At 41.6% G+C, this 24640-nt stretch overlaps 1 protein-coding gene and 1 long non-coding RNA gene across 2 annotated transcripts in view; one reads left to right on the top strand and one right to left on the bottom strand.

Moving 5' to 3' along the window:
* dtx2 (deltex 2, E3 ubiquitin ligase) overlaps positions 1-24640 on the bottom strand; it is a 449633-nt gene that overhangs the window by 307810 nt on the left and 117183 nt on the right. The gene's annotated exons all lie outside the window — the stretch shown is intronic.
* Positions 21177-23149, top strand: LOC308090492. Its single transcript, XR_013933628.1, has 3 exons — positions 21177-21252; positions 21877-22110; positions 22966-23149. It is a non-coding gene; the product is annotated as an uncharacterized lncRNA (long non-coding RNA).

The following is a 24640-nucleotide window of genomic DNA, read 5'->3' as shown; positions in this document are numbered from 1 at the left end:
ACACTGGCTCCCCGTAGCGGCTCGCATCCAGTTTAAAACCCTGGTGCTAGCCTATAGGGCAGTGAAAGGAACAGCTCCGGGCTATGGACGATGCCTACACCCCTGCCCAACCACTTCGGTCTGCCACCTCGGGGCGACTGATTGCCTCGTCACTCAAGGGTCCTACTGGCCGATCCACACGGTCACGACTTTTTTCTGTTCTGGCCCAACAGTGGTGGAATGAACTTCCCACTGATGTCAGGACAGCAGAGTCACTGCCCATCTTTCGCCGCAGGCTGAAAACCCACCTCTTCAGGAAACACTACCCATCCTCTCTGCCTGGCCTACTTGTTGTTAACTAGTTGTACAAACGCTTGTTTTATTGTTGTATCGTTTTATTGGATCTTGTTTAGTCGATACACTTATTTGTTTTAGCTCCTGCTCATTTGATTTTGCTATTTTTGTCTCATCTGTTTAAGGAAATAGGTAGCTGATATAATGCACTTTTACCTTAGCGCTAGGTATACTCTTGGTTGCTTGTTTTTTCAGAAAATACACTTAAGACTCACTTATTGTAAGTCGCTTTGGATAAAAGCGTCTGCTAAATGACTGTAATGTAATGTAATGTAATACATAAAGTCTATATGATTGTATCTTATGATTGTGGAACAGCAAAACCAGACACATTTCAAATCGCAAGCTTTGATTGATTAAAAGAAAATTTAACAATCACACTTTGCAGATTACAGTGAAATGTGAATGCCAGAAATCTGAGTGAAAGATGGACAAATGTAGACAATGAATGTAGGCCTATATGAGAGAGAATTTTTAGATCATAATTAAGTTCCTAAAAAACTAAAATGAATTACACAATAAAATCCTCACCATTTGTTACTCAGAGAGTGTACAAATATAACCAAATGGACCCTTACAAGTCCATTTGGTTACATTTGTAGTACACTCAGAGTTAAATAATGCTCTTCTACATAGTCTACCTCTATACAATGTGTTATTTTTTTGTCATCTAACCCTCAGAAACTTTTAAATAAAAGGTCAATCTGTGTCACTTCTTGTTATATTGTTTCTTAACATATTGAAGGGTAGCCGAAGGACCTAAAACGCTGTGATAAAAAATTAGCGGGCTTGGCAATGAAGAGGCTTTCCGCCCAAGAATCAAATTACTCTCAATTACACTAGAGTACCTGTAATGTGTCCCTGGTGGCGATGAGCCCGGGGTTCCTCCGGGAGAGTTGTTAACTTTGATATGCTCTCACTCAGTAGATTGAGGCCCCTGAGGGATTTCTTCAGCTGAGGAGAGAGGGAGAGGAGAAGTGAGAAACAATTGGCAAGAAGAGAGGAGAGATGGATGAAAAACTTTTTTAAAAAGTATGTAGAGGTAAGACAGACAGAGCTAGAGAAAAGCTTCATGAATGAGAAGATAATGTACTCAAAGCTGTGTGTGTTTGAGAGAGAAAATAATATATATTATACGTAGCCTGCGAGTTATTTCTGGCCAGCATACACTCGAGATAGGTTACATGTATTGCTCATTCTATGGGGCTGGTTACAGCGTCATGCAGACCCATACAGTACGTCATACACTGACGTGGCAGTCACGCCAGTCAGCTGTCCAATCGAGCGGGTTATTTAAGCTCACCTTTTCCTGTGTTCTGTCTGCTTTGTGTTTCATAGGTGTTGTCATGCAGCGTTTGCTCCCACCACCACCCCAGCACCACCAGTGGGCTCTGCTATTATTTCTGTTCCCCAGGGGGGGTTGTTATGTATATCTATCTCCCTGCTCTTAATGGTTAATGATGGCTGTATGATTGTGCTGAGCAGGGAGAAAAAATATAGCAGAGCCTGAACGCCAAAATAAAATATTACATCCACACTTGTATTCTCATTCTATTATATTGCTTAAATATATTCGGTCTATAATATTGGTTCAATCTTCGTGAGTTATCTGACAGAACTGCAGTCTTGGATGTGCAGCCGTGTACCTTGGAGGTGAAACGGTGGCACTCGAATTGACATAAGAGCATACAAGGGACAGCTGTGAAATATAGCGTGCGTGCGTGCACAGCCTTCACTGGTTTAAACTGGACTGCTTAAAACAATCAACCGTCTCCCTGTACAGAAGGAATTCTGTGCAATGGAATATTAATATGAATATTAGACAGGCAGGCAGACACAATTATGTACATGTACAGACTATCGACAGTGAATATGATACTGATATGTGAACAGTGTCAACTGCATACAACAGTGGGTGTATGAACTTACTATCAATAGCAACGCCATTAGACCACGTCTTGGACCACGTCTAGGAAACAGCATTGGTCTTCAATTCCGTGCGAGAAGGAGAGGAATACTGATTAAGAGGGAATACGCACGCCGAGGCGTTGCCACCCAGCCAATCTTGTGAACCAATACAACAGTCATTCTGTCACAACACTTCAAATCTTGACTCAAAACCTTCAGCGGCAGCCACAACACAAAAGACAATCGACTCATATCACCCTTCAGCTCCATGGTCAAAACACTCACTGGAGACAATTCATTGCCCAAATTCGTAAACACAGCATGACCAGAGAGCAGCACACAGGGAAAAAACACAAGTACCAACACACAGTACCCCCCACCTTTTCAGCAGTTTGCTTTTAGCATACTGTATGACTTGACCAGGGCAGTAAATCCACTTTTTTTGCAGTGAGTCACTCTCAATGGACATCAAGGTGAGACGAAGTAGCTCTTGAACCATCGTACAGTAGATCTCAGTCTCATTTTCTTCGTTTTAACCCATTAAGACCGGGAAGGGAACGGATGCGTGCCATTTCAGATGTCTTCGGCTATTCAAAAATAGTAGATATACAAGCTCATAGCGTGGCACCGAGTGCCGCGCTATGAGCTTGTAGATCTGCTATTTTTGAAAGATCGTGAAAATTTGTGCAAATCTTTGAATAGATATATTTTTAAAGCGAACATTTTTAACTCAAATCTTTGATTCTGGGGGGTCCCTGAAACAAAATGTTTTGAGATGGGGGTCCGCGGTGAAATACATATAATCTCGACATGAAAAAGTCTGAGAACCACTGATATAGCAACAGAAGTTTTTTTCAAAAAACAGTTTTAGAAGACATTTGTAGAATATATATTCATAGATTTGCACAAATCTTCTAGATTTTTCTAAAATAGCAGATCTACAAGCTCATAGCGCGGCACTCGGTGCCGCGCTATGAGCTTGTATATCTGCTATTTTTTAATAGCCAAAGAAATCTTAAAATGACGCGCAGATGCGTTCCCGGTCTTAAAGGGTTAAACCAGAGCCAACTTCATGGAAGTGAGGCTGCCACTTGGTATAGTAAAACCCTTGATGCAATATCCACATTTGGGGAAAAGGTCAGTCGATAGATATCTCCTCCTCAGTGACTGTAGCCTAATGGAGCTCTTGAAAATATAAATCTCCTCCATACTCTAGAAATTAACAGCAGTTCCATGTAGTTCTTTTGAAGAAAGAGAAGGTATATTATTGCGGAAACCAGATGAGTGCTTTCATCATACGACTGGCAACTGCGATCAATTTCAATAATCTCTCCATCCCAATCCATCACTTCTCACCGGCCTGACGGTTGACATTCAGATGTTGTAGACTCAAATTGCTGCTTATTGTGTCGTCTCTGTCTGTGTCATTTTTGTGTGGGTAAGAAAGGAAAGTCTTCTCAGGTAGTTGCCTAGAGAAGAACAGAGAAAGAGAACACAGGCGGTAGAATAGTATCATTGTTTTATCATTGAATTTCCTTTTCTCCAAAGGGAAGTTAAGTCAAACCGTCTTAGATTGTCCAAACTAACAATAGGGCATAGCAGTGGCGGTCATTTTGTGGTGCCACCGATAGAAAGCCCATTTATTTCCCCCATAGAGATTTCCAAAAATATTCATATTCATTATCTTAAAGGGACACTTCACCCAAAAATTTGATGACCAGCGGACCGGTAGGCAGCGGTTCCGGTAGGAGACAACGAAACTCCTACCGGAACCGCTGCCGGTCATCAAATTATTGTCTTAGGAATGAGACAAAAAACTAAAAAAATATCCATGAATTCAAGTCTCCATGGGGTGACTAATCCATTGAAACAAAGTTTTTTTGGGGGTGAAGTGTCCCTTTAAGCCTGGAATCAAGCCATAAAACATTTGATTCTGTGTCCAAAACAATTTGAATATATAATTGTAGAATATACCATATTTAATTAATTGCGGTTTTCTAATATTTTTTTACACAGAATCTAATGTGTTTCGTCATGAATGATTCTGGCCTGGAAGACTTGGTTCCAGGCTTAAAATAATAAATATAAATATTTCCGGAAATCTCGATGGGGGAAATGAATGGGCTTTCGATCTGTGGCACCACAAAATGGCCGCCCCTGCTATGCTCTATAGAATAGCGTATCCTTAAACTAGGGGAGAAACTTTACCTACTGTATTTAGAAAAATACAATATAGTGTTACTGCTTCACACAAACGTAGCAGACAGAGAATTATGTTGTTAAGACAGATGCTAGGTTTGATTTTTATCTGGTTTCCTATAAACTGTGTAGCACTTAGGCCTAATTGTTTTCTTTGCACTCTATTTACTTGACCATTTACCCTGTCATTTGTTGACTAGGTTCATGCCATTTACAACGATCTTGCACTTTGTAAAGTCGCTCTGGCTAAGAGCACCATCCGCAAAATGTCCTAAATTGTAAATAGTTTATTATCCTTGCTGAAGCAGATCATCCTGATACCCAGAACAAACTCCCTGCAAGACACAGAGGTAAGACTATCTTGGAAGTGGTGAAGTTTACACAAGTTTTTATAATGTGTTGTAGTTACATGAGCCTCTTTTATTACAATAACTGATTAGCTGCACCCTTTCATGAAAGTTTGCAAAGGTGAAGAGCCACTTGAGCCATTCTCTAGCTTTTTCACAGACACAGGCGAGAAAGTGCAGGCTCGTACCAAACAAACCTTTTTGTAATCCAGCAAGGATTTCTACCTCACAAGGTCAGAGCTGATTACTTTTATTCTATCCCCCCCTCCCTGAGAAGCTGTGGGAGTTGATAATTGAATCTACAGGTGTCTGCAGGACCAGTTCCACTTTATGGGAGCTACACACAAGCTGAAGACCCTCTGTGAACTGCAGGAAGAAAGAAGAGGAGCATCAGTAACGGCCACTGACGGTGACCAGATGGCTTGACCGTGCCGTTATCCATGTGGCATCAACCTGTGCTGAAAGGCATTCACAGGATGTAGCACAGAAATGGAGCAAAATAGAGGCGCTATTATCCAAATACCTAGTCCATTTGCAGACAGAATATATATGTGCATCTTCTTTATCTTCATGGATGTGGTCTGTGCACAGCGGGTTAACCTAATAAAGAGCACATGTGCCTGAGACTTACTGGATGTTAAAGCATCCATTGCCCGTGGCGTGCATATATCAACACGGTCTGGGGCCATGGAAAAGTGTAGTCAAGGATGGCCAAGTCTCGCTCTTTACTTCCAAGAGGAGGAACCAGGTCAGTATTGGCTAGATGTGTTTCTATGAACTATTATCTGTATACATGCCTCATTGCCGTCTGTCCTGGTTGTTTTGAAGGCTTTCGTACCAAAATCAATGGGTATGATTTGTTAAAAACAAATAATTAACAGAATAAAACTCAATAGACCCCTTATCAGACGACGTCACACTGATAAGAACCAGTATGCGTGCAACCTAGAGCCCTGCACGGGCCGAGAATGTGGGCCCAAGCCCGGCCCTGGCCCATGGTATTCAGCCCGGCCCGGCCCCTGGCCCGATAGGTGGCGCAATTTTACAGTCCGAGCCCGGCCCTGGCCCGTGGTATTCAGCCCGAGCCCGGCCCTGGGCCCGTGTGTCAAATACAGAATCAGCCCAAGCCCGGCCCGTTTTGGCGGGCCGGGCCGGGCTTCAATGATCAATTATCTGCGCAAAATGTTCTGTGAGCCCGAGCCCGGCCCTGGGCCCGTTTGTCAAATACAGAATCAGTCCGAGCCCGGGCCTGGCCCGTGGTATTCAGCCCGAGCCCGGCCCTGGGCCCGTGTGTCAAATACAGAATCAGCCCAAGCCCGGCCCGTTTTGGCGGGCCGGGCCGGGCCGTGGGCGGGCTCTGGCGGGCCTGCAGGACTCTAGTGCAACCAGTATGCGCGCAATGAAACCCATTCTATCAGGTCTCGACGCGCCTCACCAACCAACACACAAGAGGGGGTTGGGGTGCGCTGGAACAACAGGTTGGGAATTGATTGCATGAAACAATCACCTGTGCGTCCAGTCTCAATGTTAGTAAACAAATAATTGGTCTATACAAATCAATATACAGTAGATGTAAATGTTCCCATTGTTAGGACAAGAATTCCTTGATAGTGATAGTGATCAAGAGTAGTAGTAGTGAAGTAGACATGATTAAAGCACTAATTAAGTGCAGCTCATACATTAGATTGAAGACAATTAAGCTGCAGTTTCATTATTGATGATTATACTGTATGATCACCTTTATTTGAAGCTCCCTGTTGTTGTTCAGACCCATTAGCTCAAGGCCCACCTCCATAAGTTTGGAAAGTACATTTTTATAGCTTATTTTGTTGCTCAATCTTATCATTTTGAATCAGTAATGACAACTGTCCCTCCCATGAATTGTACATGTTCAATATGCATGTTTTATGTGGGCCTAAGGGATAACATAAATATAGGCTAAGCTAGAGTGAGGCTGTCATTGGAAAATACACCCTGACAAGGCAAGTAGGCTCACATTATACATTATTGTAACTTCAACCTTGGAATAAACATTACCTTACTGTGGGTTGCCCTAATATAACTACATTAGGACAATAGGCCTAGATCTTTTTCATATCAGCCAAGTATTGACATTGTACCAGAGCCTTTCCAGTGTGCCAACAACATGTACAATATAGCAGAACCCCATTCTGTTTGACCTGAATGGAACACCACTTTAATTCATAGGCCTCCCTCACTGATGATAACAGATGACACCTGTGTGTTTGGGCTATATGTCAACCATGGCTGCTGCTGTTGTGGAAACCAACTCTATGGTGGAAACAAGGAACTTGTTACCTTCCTTGTGTAGAAAGAGCTCTATAGGCTGTATTCGTGTTAGGTGAAAAATAACAATTACATTTACTGAAGTACTGTACTTAAATAACATTTTGAGGTATTTTTACTTTACTGGAGTATTTTACATTTTCAGTACTTTTACTTCTACTCCACTACATCTCAGAGGCAAATATTGGACGTTTAATCCACTACAATTATTTGAAAACTTTAGTTACTAGTTACTTCGCAGATATCAATTATTATAAAATACATTAACCACTTCAGCCCTATTTTATACATGCTATTCTCCAAATGTTAGTACTTTAACTTTTGATACTTTAAGTATATTTTGATGCCAATACTTTTGTACTTTTACTCAAGTAACATTTTGAACACAGGCCTTTTACTTGTAATAGAGTATTTTTATATTCTGGTATTGCTACTTTTACAAGTAAAATGTGGGTCATACGCATTTTGTACTGTTCACTCACCTACCTTTGGTCAGTTGGAAAAAGCATGACGTAGTTGGCTACCAACTACAATCTGCCAAAAACAGCCGATACAAGCTATGACAACAAACAGCAAACAAAAAGCTAGTGAGCTTGTAGATCTGCTATAGCTCGACCACCATTACCTGTAAAAGCAACAGGAAATGCGGGCTAAGAGAACATAAATAACTAAATAAAAGGTTACTTAAAATGTACCTAGATAAACAAATATGTATGTTTCAGTTGATGTATAAAGAAGGCGATGGGCTAGAATAGTGCTGCTCACCAACACCAGTGTTCTTGAAAGGGAGACGGAAGGACAATAGAAGTACGTTTGCCTAAGCAGAAGGCCTATGATCGTGGATTAAAATGCATGCAGTAAATTAACTATTGCAGTGCTGCATGCTGGCACACTCTTCACTTGCCTTAACAGAGAAACATCAAGGCAAGCCTTACCATGGTGGAAGTATTCACATTGTTTACTCAAGTAAAAGTATCAATACCGCAATGTAGAAATATTACAAGTAAAGTCCGGAATTAAATATACAACAAAATTGGTATCAAAATGTACTTAAAGTACCAAAAGTAGAAAGTACTCATTATGTAGAATGTCCCGGCCGTTTCACAAGCAGATCTACGAGCTTGTAGATTGGGTATTTTCAGCTAGCCCAAGTACATAAAGTGCTGAAGTGGTTAATGTATGTTTTGTTTTGTAATAATAATCAAAATCTGCAAACTATTACGTTTTCAAATACTTGTAGTGGAGTAAAAATACAATATGCCTCTGAGATGTAATGGAGTAGAAGTAAAAGTATTGAAAATTGGAAATACTCCAGTAAAGAATTTTATTTAAGTACAGTACTTGAGTAAATGTACTTATTTACTTTACACCACTGCTGAAAAGATGTGCTCAATCAGCAGAAGAGAGGAGAAGTCCAGCCTCGCTACTCCATGCCACTGTATTAGATGAGGTCACACTGACATCTAGTGGTATAAATACACAACAGGCTACAGCAAATTCCAAATTTGTTAGCTTTCCAAATGTTGCTGATTTCTTCCCCCTTTGGGTACTTTTGGCTGTTAAAGTAGGCCTACCTTTGAGCTGCAAGGTTGATAGCGTTTTATTTATTTATTTGTTAAATGATGTAGACTGTAGACAATCTTCTAGAATCCCCCAGGATGTCAGCATGATAATTGTGATTTGAGTATTGAACTGCTATTGCACTGTACTAGTAGTCCATAACCCTCTGGTTAAAAAACACATAGAAAGACATTTGCCACCTGTTAATGCCAAGGTTATTATTCCATGACTATTAATGACTAATAGCTCAATATCACACTTTAAGAGTAGATTATACAGTATCTGCCACAGTCAATGTCCTATACTGCATGAATTTGAACAGTAACATGTGAATATAAACATTAACAGGTCAGTCTAAGAAAAATACTTCCACAGCAACATACAAAACACAGTATGACTTGCTCTACAGTTACAGTATATTGTAGGAGAGTAAAGAACAGTGAAGTTTCGAAATAGTCAATCATTAGTAGCTTTTTATCCTGTTTTCGGATTGAGGATGCGCTCAATTCCTTAACTCTTATAGTAGCCCCATAGTTAAGGCCCAGGGACACAGAGAGAGAGAGAGAGAGAAGAGAAAGACTTTTGAACTTGGGGTTCCCATGTGATTTAGTAACATTTCTTTCTAAATTCACACCTGGCATGGGGTGACTTTGTCCTATTGTCCCCGTTATCATCATTATTCAAAATTGGATATTCTAATTTTGTATATCCTATATACATTTTCATACATTTCCTCATCATTTTGTGTAATTTATATATTTTCTTTTTATTCTGTGTTTCACCAAAAAAAGAGGCTGAGATAGGCAACATGGTTAAATAAATAAATAGATATTAATTATGGCAATAGGTACTATACTTTCCTGGAATGTCTACCCCACTGAAGTGTACTTGAACTGTATAAGTCCAACTCATGCACATGAAGTGTTAACATTCACTCTAATCATTTTGCCTCTGGCTGCTCCCAAACTTCCTCTCGAATTAGTACAACAAGTACAACACTTTCTTTATCTTATTATTGAGTGATGTGTTTTTGATGGATGTTATAATAAGTCTTTCCATTCAGAGCAGGGCAGTACTCGGAAGGGGTGTTCAGATTAGAGGTACTCTATATTGGGAAAGGTGGGGCAAAGTGTTCAGATGCATTGGCAAACTTCATGTAGCCCCTAGAGGGAAGCAGAGATAAAATGATGTCATGAGTGACACAGGTATTTAAGGCCTTTCTAATCAGGCAGGTAGCAGGTTGTGTCCTCACAGCACCATACTAGTTGGTGTTTTGTGAGAGGGGGGTGTTTGAGTAACAACTTCATGAATGGTAAGGTGCAATGTGTATGATTATTCAGCGAAAATGTTTGTTATTCCCTGTGGGGAGACGGTGCAAGGGGTGTTGTCTCTCCAGGGTGTGTGTATGTGAACCAAGGGGCCATTTTTTTCATTTTTATACCTCTACCCTCCTGGTATAGTGATTGATCTTGTTGCTTGCCAGAACCCATTGCACATGTTTTTTTTCTGCATTTAAAATAAATGTCATTGCAATTGAGACCTGATTTTTGTCCTGTTATCATGTTATGGCCATTGGTGGTCGAGCCAGGGTTAGTGGCCGTAACAGATAGGCTATCGACTGAAGGTGGAAATGTACACATTTACCCAAATAGTAACACAATAAACGCTAGAAACGAGTCAAGCGACCCAAAGACTACATTTCCCATGAACGCGGCTGGCGCTGCTGTAGGGACTGATTTGATTGATGTGATTTCAGACCCGGAATTGTAGTTCTTAAGACTTTTAAGGCAGAAATAATTCAATTTTCACCAGAAACAGGTTGTATCAGATATGAGTGAATATCATAAACGATGCAGAGCCACCCCCCTGACAGAAATGCCGGGGTGGTGTGTTTATGTTTGGAACACAGTTCTTATATGATGTGATCTAAGATTCCCCTATGGGGATTTCAACACAAAAAATAAAGCCACAAACCAGGGGGACAGCGCCCTCTAGCGGCAGTGACGTCAGACTTCGGTGCTCTGTGTCCCAGCTGACTGTACCACTTTTTCCTCTGTCTCCTTCTTGTCAATATGTAGACACCAATGTCTCTTTCTTGTCATGTAGACACCAGTGTCTTTTGTTGAGATTCTGAATTCTTAACGGCTGAGCATGTAAATACCATAATTTATTTATTTCACTGCAGATCTACATATTCAATTTTAAATCATCTTTAACCTTTAAATTCAATGAATTCTTTCACTGGAGTGACTGGACTAAAATCTTGTTTTATTTGATGGCCTTCCTGCCCTGGCATTTGGCATTTGTGCCCTCAAAAAATGGGCAACACCAAAGGCCGAGTTGCCTTGCCCCTAAGATGAAAAACTTCCAGGCCACAACCAATAGCCTTAATTCCCCACCCCCGCTCTGGTCCCAACCAATAGCATTCATTTCCGTGTTCCAGACATAGAAAGATGGCGGATTTGAAGTTGCTGAAAAATAGGCTTCATTTACGGTCTGTAGAGTCTATGGGCGTAACTTTGTCCATCCTTTTTACTGTTTATGATGTGAACCGGAGAAGGAATGTGACTACCACAAGCGAGCATGGTTTTGCTCCTAGATTTAGACTTATGGTGCTAAGTAGAGCTCTTAGCTGGTTTGACCAAATTTCTATTGGTTTGTTTGTCAAACCATCAGTACTAGTGATGAGCGGGTCGACCCGTAACCCGCGGGACCCGCGGGTCAACCCGCGGCGCGGGTGGGTCGAGTCAGGATTTCAGAGGAAATTATGCGGCTACGGGTGAGCGGGTCAGCCGCTCTCACACGCAAAAAAAAAAAAAAAACCCTATTTTGAACAACATGCTTGTTTATTCAGCCCATGACAATGTTGTGCTACTGTAGACATTTAAAGGGACTTTGGGTACTTAAAAGAGCGCTATATAATATATATTTATATTCCCACCGCGGGTCGCGGGGCGGGTTGAGCCATAGATTTATATGGGGTCGCGGGTTGAGGCGGGTTGGGTTCCGTGGCGGGTTGGGGCGGGGCGGGTCATGAAAAAACCTGACCCGCACATCACTAATCAGTACCATCTTCCCCATCGTAGCTAAAACGGGTGACCCAGCTGTGCTTAAACTCCCTTTGCTTTGTGTGGGGCTACCATAGAGGTGAGGGGCTTTGTACACTATTTGGACTGCTGTGTGCAAATAGGACATTGGGCATTTTTGTTTGTAGTGCTCTATATAGTTGCAGGGTTGGCCTTGAGGTCAAATGTAAGGTGCTGTGTGATTTCAACCATTTCATTCCCCTCTCTAAGCCTGAAGCCAACAGGAGGGGAGCACGATAGTCAGGGGATATTAGCAGAACATTTTCCAATCTTGGAATAAATTCCTTACCAAAAAAAATCTTCACCAATGTGTTTGTAAAGGTGTCTAGTAACACATCTCACAAAGACTGAAATGCAGTTTCCCTAGGAGAATTTTTGACAGCTGCTGAAAGTTGGGGTACCCACCATTTCCCTGTATTTCCATGCAGGGGGAAAAAAATCTAATTTTAATTCTGTTTTAAGTAGCATGTGAGGGGTCAAACTAGGGTGTTTTTATGATTCTGAATCCATTGCAAGCATTTGTTTTGCACCAAAACCACTCCTTGGGCTAAAAACAGCCCAAATTCTGAGCTATTATTACCCAACCCAAGTTGTCTCCACATGGAAGCTACTACCAACTGGCCTTTGGTGGTGGCTGGAGGACAAAAAATCAGTTAATATATCCTTTGGTTCAAATACATTGAACTGCAGGAAGGCTTCCTCACGCAAAGTTCCCCAAAAGTCTTCAACATGGCAATCACATGTCAACAGTCACAATATGTCTGATGCCATTGCCCGCATACTATTTTAAATGGCTAATATGCATGATGTACTGTAGCCTCTTGTTGGGATGACCTCTGCAAGTTTAGAAGTCAGTAGCCTATATCTAAACTGATTGCCATCCTTTTTTCCTTTACATTTATAGAATCTGCCATCTCTCTGTCCTGAAGATCTGCTCATCAACATTGGCTCTCACACTTCCTTGGGGGATATAGAGAAATTACTCTCCAACTTAAATCAACATGTGTCAAAATGCCTCAAGATGGACTTTAACAACATAGCAAGTGAGGGTAAGAGGCTGTCTGTCTGTCTCAAGCCGGTGCCGCCCTCTGTGCCAATAAGATGGGATGCCTGCTGGGAGTGCGGCAAGCCCGGACACGTACAAAGGAACTGCTGGAACAAATAAACGGGGATATGCGGACCCCTATTCCCACCGCTGCTCCAAAGTCGCCAGACCAGGCCCGTTGTCCAGCGGGGGGGATCCCGACAGCACAGCCAGGGGGAGGGGCTCCATTCCCCACAGAAGTAGACGACAGTGGTACTCCAGCGGTACTTTGGAACTACACCGCCTGTTTGTCATTTCCGTTCACAAAAAAAAATATTTTCATCTATTTCATCTATCTTTAACACATCTTTGAATTCCCATTTCTGATAAGCAGCAAGGTATATATGATTAGACTAATTTGACTTACGGTATAGGACAAACTTACGCGACTGCAAAGACGAAACGGAAGTGGGGAGGGGGCGGGACATCCGCTTTAGTTGCAGATCGAAAATACAAAATAAAACCCCACTGTGTGATTGTCCAGTATATACATTGTTTTTGTACATTTTATACATAGCAGGTGGCATTCTGTACAGTATCAGAATTATCTTTAATACCTGGATATTCTTCTATGGTGAAGGGAACACAGTAGAATCATTCATGTCAATTGAACTCTGAGAGTATACACATTTCACCAAGAGTCCATTTAGTTGCATTTGTACACTTCTCTGAGTTACAAATTGATAACTTAACACTGAGGGTTTTAGTGTGAAAGAGTGACTTAAGTCCTAATTTATAAAAGAAAGGCATTGTTGCCAACAGCACCAATGCTGTATACTTGAATGGATAACTTCTATTTTAATTATTGACACTTCCTGGTGTTCATTTTGTCAGGGAATAATGTTATGCATGGGCCTATGTTGCTTCTTAGCTGGTGGTAAAATGGTGGTAAAATGGAAGCACAACATTCACAGGGCAACAAGGTTTTTTGTAATAAAATAATTGTCTTTATCCAACTGTGACAAATCTTACTGGCATTTCACATACTTAAAATAATCTACTTATTTTAGGCTATATCCTTGATGAAAATCTTTTAAACTTCGAATGAGGAGAGGTTTTGACACGGAAATGTATCAGTAGTGTATAAAATTAGATTAAGAAGTTAGTTAAATATACAAACTAAATCTGTAAATGTGTATTATGATGATCAATGCTGTTTTAGTTTTTATCAGCATTACATGGCAACTGTGATCCAAAGTCTGTGCCTTTCACAGTGTGAAATTGTTGTTCTTTTTGACACTACTCTACTGTAATCAGGGAACGTTATCATCACAGACCCTGCGATGTATCACATTGTTCATAGCTCTGTAGTTACTGCTCAGAAATGTTTTGACATTAAAATTACTTTTATTTCTTAATAATAATCTCTCAAGTTCATCCTTACAAGCAACTTGCTATGGGCCTGGTCTTCAAGATACACCACAACATTGGGATCCTCCTGTATTTGTCAAAATACTTCCAAAACGTTAATGAAGTCCACGATCATAACACCAGAGGCAGCTCCACGAATCATGTTCAACCCAGATTTTGTCTCAACAAAGGGAATGAACTCGTACTCATGCTATTCATCAAAAATGTGGAATGCCCTACCAAAAGGAGTAAAGGAGTGTAAAACCCTACTCACTTTCAAAACTGCCCTAAAGATACACCTTCAGGAGGCTGCAATTCGAAAATGGCCCCTGTCTAAGTCTTAACCTAGCCAACACCCACCCCCCCTCCCCGTTTTCTTCTTCTCTTGTACATATTTTTCACTCTTCATACCAGTAACATAAGCTGATTGTATGACGTTCTGTATAGTAGTGTGTATATCTGTCTGTCTCTTTTATGTCATCATGATTTGTGTGCATGGGGATCTCATCTTAAACAAGCTCAGTGCTTAATGAGTCTTCCAGTTTAGTAGACCTTGTTTTATGAATTTGTACTTCCATGTACTGTTGTTCTCATGTCTTACTAAGTACATCAATAAATCAATCAAAACAATCCATGTAACAACCATTTCTACGACTGGTGCTCATAGTTTTAAAGGATAAGTTCACTTAAAGGTGTACTGTAAGTAGAAAATACAGTTTAAGCGATTACAACCAGGAAAAGTCAACACTCAGACTGTATCAAGTATCATATCATGATAGATATATCGATATAATGCCGATATATTGCCCAGCTCTAAAAGTTTCAACCCCACAAACTTTGTTGTCCAGACTACCACAGACTTTAAGTGGAATAAAGTCAGGAGATCAGTTGATTTGATTGAATATTTTATTAGACAGAAATGTAAAAACAGCAGGAGACTCAAACACTTTGTCTACACCAAACACCAAAAAAAGTCCTTGCGGTCTTGTTTCCATTAAGGGTCCTACTCCTAGGTATTCAATTCATCAACATATAAAATAGCACCAAAACATTCAACATGCTTAAATCATGAGAGATTATAGCAGTAGAAGAGAACCACTGCACTGCAGGTGATTTCTTTGGGGCGGAACGCTAATTTAATGACATCACATGCTGTTAGAAAGGCTCCAATCATGATATATATGCACCTGCCACCTTAAGTGTGCAATGCATTGAGGGGCGTTCATTCATGCCCGGGGCAGCAGCGGAGCGGTGCATGCAAGTTCACCTGCTTCCAACTTTCTATCCTTGTGCAGCACTGCAGTGCGCGTCTTTGACTCACTAGGCTACTGTAAGTGCATTATTTGGTTCAATGATGTCTGCTGAATTCATTTACCATGATGATTATTTGAGTTTACTGACGTTTCTGTATGTTTATTTCGGCTCCGTCGCTGGGTTGATTGACAGTGATTGATGGCATCATTCCTTTTCATGTTAGTTCCTAGCCCTGAAACATGACCGTCATATCATGACAGTCATGGCACAACTTGTTTCTGGTTTTTGAGCTTTCTCCATTTACAACCCGTACATCTACATAAAACGTTCAAATCTCAAATATAAAGTCCTTATCTCATGGCCACGGAGGTAACAAGTTAAAACGCTATGGTCTAAATACCCGTATTTTCCGTATTGTTCCATAAAAATTTTCTTTATCTGAGCGGCGACCATTTTCTCATAGTTATAATGTATCAGAGTGCAATACAACTCCCAACCGATAGGGGCGCGTAGTTGAAAGCATATGGAGACAATTTAAAGAAATGGCCACCGATCGGATTCAAATGCTTGTTATTGAACAATACGGACGATACGGGTACGTAGACCCGAGCTTTTTAACTTGTAGCATCCGTGGTCGTGGGGTCAGCACTTTATATCTGAAATCTGAAGGTTTATATAGATGTACGGCTTATAAATGTAGAACATTCAAAAACCAGGAACAAGTTGCGCCATGACGCTTGTGACAGACGAGCGTCATGTGAATCAAGGCTAGTTAGTTACCTACATTGCGTGCCTTAAGTACACCTCTTTTATATTTATGTAATGTCGTATAACAGAGTGTATTTGGGACTGGAGTGCACATTTATGTGTTTACTACAGGTAAAGCAATTGTTTAAGCACTTTGTAGTAGCCTACGTCAGCTCTGAATTGTTTGGCCATGGTGTATTTCAAAGCAGGGGGGCGGGGTCGTCTGTCTAAGGGAGAAATGGTACTACCTCCCCTTTTAGCCTCCTGAAAGGTGACTTTTCAGGGCTGTTTTAAATGAGCCCAGCGAACTTTGACATTAAGGAGTAAAAGTACTGACAATTGGAAAATAAAGTAAAAATACCTCAACATTTTACCTCAGTACAGCACTTGAGTAAATGTACTTAGTTACTTTACACCACTGGTAAATTGGTTTGTGTTTGATGTTAGCAGCTTGTATGGAAAGGTGTTGTTAACTAAGGTGTATGATGAAGTTAATGCACTTATTGTAGATGAGCGATTATGTATATCTGACCATATACTGGGATATCATAACTGTGCACTGTAAATGCATACTATATACTATTATGGCACTAATGTGATATAGTGTAGGCCTATGTATGGGATTTGTACTCATTATTCATATTGTTTTCATTGCAGAACCATACTCATTCATAGTCACACTCAGTGCTTGACCATTCAACCATCATTAATTCTGCAAACCCATGCCTTTGTATGCCTGTATCACCCTGTCCCTACAACCTAAGTAGCCCCTTTCGGGAGCCTGTTTACCTTTTTTGTATTTGGGAAGGCGGTATCCAGGGTCCCTTGACAGTCCATCCACGCTCCCATGTACCCGCTGATACCACTGTCTGGTCCTGGGCAAATATAACGTTGCTTAAGTGTTGCAGACATTTTTCAAAGACGCCATCAAATGCAGTAGGCTCCCGCGGAAACATGCATTAATCGGCACTGATCGACGTTGCCGTTAACATTTTTTAATAATTTTTTTTAAACTTAAGCTTCTCTCTTTCCCACTTCCCATGTCCCGCCTCCCCGCGCTGTGATTGGACATTAAAGCATGTACGAGCTCGGCCAAGGCAGAAATGTAGGACGCGCAGCTAGCCAATCACAACGCAGGGAGGCGGGACATGGGAAGTGGGGAAGAGAGAAGCTAAAGTTTAAAGAAATGTTCAACGGCATATATTGATATTAAAGGTTTAATGACATTCACTTTTACACAACATTCAAAGTCTTTGTCCTGGTCCTTCAAAAGTGTACAAAAAGTTTTAAGTGAAAATTCCATTCCAGTGATCCATGGCAGGTGTTTTTCTCTCACATTTCTAAAGCCTTTTCAACTGCAATGAAAAAAGAAATCTTTGCCTGCGGGTGTCGCTGGTGAGGGAATTTGCCTGTCAATCATCGCCTCTGCTCCGCCCCCCCCAAAGGAAAGGATAGGGGAGGGGAGGGGCGAGGAGGAGAGTGGGCGGGATTAATCGACTGTGACCTCACTGTCGAAGGGCCAAGCTCAGATTACTTTTCAGCCTAATTATTCAGAAAACCCCAGACCACAGAAAATCCACTGAATGTTCTAAGTTCAGGTTTTTTGGGTGTAATTGAGGTCATAAAACCCCAAATAAAACATTGAAAATAAAAGTGAAAATGAATGTCATGATACCTTTAATGAAGGCTTCCATTCTGGTCAGGGTGCTGATATCGTGCATGTTGGCTCACTAGAAACACTCCATTTTGGTTCCCAAATGGCCCCTTATGGTGGGTGTGTAACTCTGAGAGTTATGGGGGTCCTTGAAAATAAGACAACCACTATGCCACACTAAATGGAACAGAGAGAGCCTTAATCAGTATCATTGGTAACACCTGTGAAGGAAGTAAGGAAGATGCCCAATTCATTCCCAGTATGGCTGCTGTGCATAGAGCCTATTATAGGAGCTCAAACTAAAAGTTTCGAACGAGTAGGCGTAGGCCTGTCACAATTATTACATAATCGCCTAATCGCTATTATTTGAGATGATCGCAATTATTTTCGCATAATCGTCAATCTTTTCCATGTTGAAAAATGTTCATAAATTTTCAAACGTTTAAAAAAACGTAGCGTAAATAGCTGATCTACAAGCTTACAACAGGTGTTGTAAGCTTGTAGATCAGCTATTTACGCTATTTTTACATTTTCATGAGTCACGTTCTGAAATCAGGCTCAAATAGAAGCTTCCCAGACTGAGAAGCGATGAGAACAGAAAAGGGTAAAAGTCATCTGAACAGAGCGAATCTGTCTGGATTCCAGGCTAGTAGGGGATATGGAGGCCAAACATCTTAACCACTAGCCCAAGAGGGAACCCCCTAGCCTGGCTCCACCCCCTGAATCGTTTGCCTCGCATTCAGGGTCTGGTGACGCTGTCGAAGGCGGGTGTTTCTCGGTTGAAAATCTGTACGACGAATCGGGATGGGGATAATCCAGAATGAACCAATCGCCAAAGAGTCTTTGGAAAAAAAAACTTTGGCCACGCCCCCATCTCAGAAATCGGCTTCATTGAGAGGGCTTTCAGACTGAATAATGGAGTGAAACGAAATGAAAAGTCAGGCTGAGTGTCAGGCTAGGAACCCCCTTGTCCAGAGGAGATATTAGGCCTTTGTTCAGGCAGAGGTTCTGAGCCACTCTGCTAGTTTAAATATTTTTGCACCTTGTACAATAGACCATTTTATTTGTTTACCAACATTGAGACTGGACGCACAGGTGATTGTTTCATGCAATCAATTCCCAACATATTGTTTCGGGGTTTCGCTGGTTTCAGTTCATTCAACCTCCTCTTGTGTGTTGGCTAGTGAGGCGAGACATGACGTCGTCTGTTAAGGGGTCTATAGCCTGGTGTTGAGTATGTTATGTCACCCTAGTCCAGGGGATTTAAATGAAAAGGAAACGGAGAAGGGGGGGGGGGGTTCCTCTTTTAAATGGTTTTGTTTCTGGAGAAGCAGGAAGCACACACACACACACACACACACACACACACACGCAAAGAACTTGAGACAGCTTGCGCTGCCCAGCCCCATGTGTTCTGCTCTATTTTTAACTGAAACCAAACTCATCTCTGCTTCTCTTGTTCTTCCCTGCGTTTCTGTCATCAGTACTTGTGTGAGAAGCCTACTCGGTAGAAGACCACAAAAAATGAGCGTGTCTCCAGACCGCTTCACCTGTGCTATATGTATGGGTCTACTGAAGGACCCCACGGCTATACCTTGTGGACACAACTACTGTATGGGCTGTATCAAAGCCTGCTGGGACCGGCAGGAGTCTGAGGAGAGGGCAGAATGCAGGTGCCCACAGTGCAGGATGGCTTTCACTCCGAGGCCTGTGCTGTGCAGAAACCCCTTGCTGGCTGAAATAGTGGAGGAACTCTGTGGTACTGGTGAGGAAACTCCGCCTGTTGGTGTCCCTGCTCCCGGGGAGGTGGAGTGCACGGCCTGCATCGGGAGGAAACGCAAGGCCGACAAGTCCTGTCTGGACTGCCTGGAGTCCTACTGCGAGGCTCATTTGAACAGACACGAGGAGCTCCACTCGGCTAAAAGACACAAGGTGGTCGACGCGGTGGGTGAACTGGAGGACAAAGTCTGCTCCAAGCACAATAAACCTCTGGAGGCGTGGTGTCGCACCGACAAGGTGTGTGTCTGTCCGCTGTGCATCATAGACGACCACAAGGACCACAACATCATCATGGCAGCTGCAGCCAAGACTGAGAAACAGGTAGGGCATTTTTTGTGGTCTGTAGGTCTAGTTTATCAATCAAGGAAAAGCTTGGGAAACTTAAGTATGTTTGTCTTTGAAACATACATACATGCATACATACAGGGCAGTGGTTCTCAAATTTGTATTTTGCCGCCAACCCGTCCCCCATATGAAAATATTTTTCCTATACAATATTTGTGTTAATATGCTTCAAAAATATTCCAACTTTTTTTAAAGATTTTTTTGAAAATGGCAGATCTACAGTAGGTACATGCTTCTGAGCTGGAGTAACGGGTATTTTCAAATGTACATATAGGATTCAAATTGTTATACTGACCCTCTTGAAAACTCCCATGGGGGGTCCCTGGACCCCACTTTGAGGACCACTGACATAGGGGAATATAAAGTAAGGTTGTCCTACTGACAACTCTCGCTTCTACACAGAGCAAGGCATCGCATTGTGACGTTGTGCTGTTGTGAGTGTGGACTATTTTTAATACGGCTGAACGCGATCGACTTATGTCTTTGTACAAACACATTAAAGTAAAGATCATGCATTTTAAGATAATATGAAAATAATAAACAAATTAAAGATCATACATTTTAAGAGAATAAAATACACAACATGTGACATGGTGTAATGTTATCTTTAATCTTTAAATAATGCATTTTCTCTGGAAAAACGCCATTTTCAACTTTCTTCATATAAATGGTCCCCACTAAAGCTCATGATAAGTTGGTAGCATTTGTTTCCTACTCGTTCTGTGTCTGAGGGCTGAGGACACTTCAGAAACCTGCCTACCAGTGACATCATCATTGGGCAGGGTTATTTTTTTCTTCTATTTTCGGCTTCCATTATAGCATGCCAACTTTCCAGGAATAGACAGCCTGCAGCTTCTATTAGCTTCGATTCCCCATCGATGATGTCACTGGTAGGCGGGTTTCTGAACTGTCCAAAGCCCTCCTCAGACACAGACGGGGTAGAGAAAAAAGGTACCATATAATAATGAGCATTAGTGAGGACCAATTACACACAGATGGGTTGTAAATGGGTGAAGTCGTCCTTTAATGATAGATAAAAAGTTGGCAGAGTCATGTGACTTTCAAGTGTATTGAAGTAAATGGGAGTGATTTGCGTATCAGGCACTCCGGGGTTACTTTGACTTTATAAAAGAAAGATATTGGAATTCCCTCAAATGAAGTTGCAGCACATTTTGAATCAAGAGTGTAACGTTATATTCTTCTCTTCCACAGAGTGAATTAAGTACAAGTTTCAAGCAACAGATTACACAGCGAGAGAAAGAACTGGAAAAGTTAAGAGGGGCCATGGAACTTTTTAAGGTGAGAACAGAATAAGTCATTCTATTCTATATTTATAAATGAGTAGAATTAATTAACTCGTGAAGTGTATTATAGCTGTGCAACATGAGACTGAGAAAGACATGTGAACATGTAGCCCTAGAATGTCTGTGATCTTACATACATTTCAAGTATTCCAAATACACAGTCATAGATCGCTCTCGGAGCCCCACTGTGTAGTGGCGATCTGCGCGGCCATAAAAGTGCTCTAAACTCTGTCTGTACTCACCCAATAATGAATTCCTAAGAGTTGGAGTCATATTTTGTCCTCTAGTTTCATATCCATTTGAAAGTTCTGCCAGAAAACGTGTGTTTAGTCAAATATCTCCACTTTTTCACGAGTTGCACACGGACGACTTTCTGTAGGGAGCTAGGGGGGGCGACTTGAGTGATGGACCGTTTGGGTACATTCGGTCCGTCACTCAAGTCCAAGGTAGGATTATCAGAAAGTAGATCAAACTAAATTCACTTCTGCAACATAAAACATATGTCCTAGTCAAAGGAAGAGGGAAGGACTAAAAAGCTAAATTGAGACACAACTTCAATATAATGCCAGTATGTAGTTCTGTGTAAACCGCCTAAATAATACAGTATGTTTCTTAACAGGATTCTGTAAAGGCATCACTGGATGCCAGTGACGAGACCTTCAAGGACTTGATCCACTTCTTAGAAACACAGTGCTCAGCGTTGAAGGAGTTGATCAAAGCTCGAGAGCGAGCCAATCTGAATGAAGCTGAGCAGCTTGAGGGAAGGCTGGAGGATAGTCTTGAAACGCTGGAGCAGAAGAGTGATGAGCTGGGACAACTTTCACACACTGAGGATCCTATTCATTTCCTACAGGTAATGCTGCCATCATCACTTTGATTCAGTACATTAATGAATATCTACTTTAACATGTTTACTGTATTTTGCGAAACATGGGACCAGGGACGTGCAGAGGGATTTGGAGAGGCAGGGTCTGGAATTTCAAAAGGGCACCTATACATTTTTTTACGAACAATTACCAATTTCCATTGGGTTTTGGCCATTGTCGACCGTCTTTAATAACACAGGCTAGGAAGGTCGTACGGCGACAAACTAGATACCTGAGGAAAGTTATTTTTGAGCTGCATCCAGCACATCCGCTGCCATTTCCACCCGCCTTACCGTTAGGCCGCTAGGGGCAGTTGAAATGTATTTTTTCTTTCAGTCTGGAGAGGGCACTTTTTTTTACCGACGGGTAAAAGGGCAGGGGCTCAAGCCCCCTTTCATGTCTATGTGTGCACGTGCATGCATGGGACATTTCCAAGTAATTTCATTTTCTGCTGGAAAATAAATCCTTCAAGTTAAGACCGTACCCAACCCACAAACAATAAATCTGAGCTATTATTACCCAACCCAAGTTGTCTCCACATGGAAGCTATTACCAACTGGCCTTTGGTGGTGGCTGGAGGACAAAAAAACAGTTAATATATCCTTTGGTTCAAACACATTGAACTGCAGGGAGACTTCCTCACGCAAAGTTCCCCAAAAGTCTTCAACATGGCCATGGCAATCACATGTCAACAGTCACAATGTCTGATGATGCCATTGCCCGCATATTATTTTAAATGGCTAATATGCATGTACTGTAGCCTCTTGGTGGGATGACCTCTGCAAGTTTACAAGTCTATATATCTAAACTGATTGCCATCCTTTTTTCCTTTACATTTATAGAATATGCCATCTCTCTGTCCTGAAGATCTGCACATCAACATTGGTTCTCACAATTCCTTGGGGGATATAGAGAGATTTCTCTCCAACATAAATGAACATGTGTCAGAATGCCTCAAGATGGACTTTAACAACATAGCAAGTGAGGGTAAGAGGCTGTCTGTCTGTCTCAAGCCGGTGTCGCCCACGAAACCCCCTACGACAGCGCTACTCAACCCGCGGCCCGCGGGCCGCATGCGGCCCGATCGCAGCGTCTTGGCGGCCCCCTCATGGTCCAAAAAAAAAAAAAAAAAGAAAAAATAATAATTTTTTTTTAAGCACAGGATAAAAATATACATTTCCGTTCAAATATATGGGTTGCTAAAACATTTTTCAAAAACAAACAGACAGACATACATACAGGTGCGTCAATTGTTACAGGTATAATGGATAGTTTTCTATGCATTTCGGGTTTTTGGGGGGGTTTGACCCCCAAAGTTTTCCGGCCGCGCGGCTTTGCCGCGCGCCCAGGATAGGTGTCTGCCACTGGACATACACACAACACAAAATAAACTGGTACAGTGAAAAGAATATGATGTCAAAATGTACATTTTCTTGTGTGTTACAAAATCGAAAAATCCAAAATAGGACCGTCATTTTTATGGCGGCCCCTTGGACTTTTGGTATTTTGCTGAGTGGCCCCTGAGCCATCTTAAGTTGAGTAGCCCTGCCCTACGACAATAATATGGTGGGACTGCTGGGGGTGCGGTAAGACATGGCAACACATGCGCAGGGACTGCTGGTCCTCATGAACTGGGATATGCGGACCCCTAATCCCACCGCGGCCCCAATGCCGAGAAAGGAAGCTGTCATCCGTTTATTTCCGTTCACGAAAATATAATTCACTTTAAAACATATCTTTGAATTCCCATTTCTGATAAGCAGCAAGTCATATATGATTAGACTAATTTGACTTAGTATAGGACAAACTTACGCGACTGCAAAGACTAAATGGAAGCGGGAAGGAGGCGGGACATCCGCTTTAGTCGCAGATCAAAAATACAAAATTAAACCCCAATGTGTGATTGTCCTTTTTATATGCATTTTTTTGTACATAGCAGGTGGGATTCTTTACAGTATCAGATTATCTTTAATACCTGGATATTCTTCTATGGTGAAGGGAACACAGTAGAATCATTCATGTCAATTGAACTCTGAGACTATACACATTTCACCAAGAGTCCATTTGTACACTTTTCCGAGTTAAAAATGTATACATTAACACTGAGGATTTTAGTGTGAAAGAGTGACTTAGGTCCTAATTTACAGAAGAAGGGCATTGTGCCCAAGTTTTGCCAACAGCACAATGCTGTATACTTGAATGGATAACTTGTATTTTAATTATTGCCACTTCCTGGTGTTCATGTTGTCAGGGAATAATGCTGCATGGGCCTATATTGCTTGTTAGCTCCACCTGGAATAATGGAGTGAAACGAAATGAAAATTCAGGCTGAGTGTCAGGCTACTTAGAGGTAGTGTAAGTACAAAATACAGTTTAAGCAATTACAACCAGAAAGAGTCAACACTCCCAGACTGTATCAAGTATCATCATGATATAGATATAATGCTGTTATATTGCCCAGCTCTAAAAGTCTCAACCCCACAAAGTTTGTTGTCCAGACTACTACAGTAGGCCTAC

The sequence above is a fragment of the Gymnoscopelus braueri genome (genome assembly GCF_963280865.1).
Source record: "Gymnoscopelus braueri genome assembly, chromosome: 8".
Lineage (NCBI taxonomy): Eukaryota > Metazoa > Chordata > Actinopteri > Myctophiformes > Myctophidae > Gymnoscopelus > Gymnoscopelus braueri.
The sequence above is the reverse complement of the archived record's forward strand: the minus strand, read 5'-3'. Positions and strand labels throughout refer to the sequence as shown.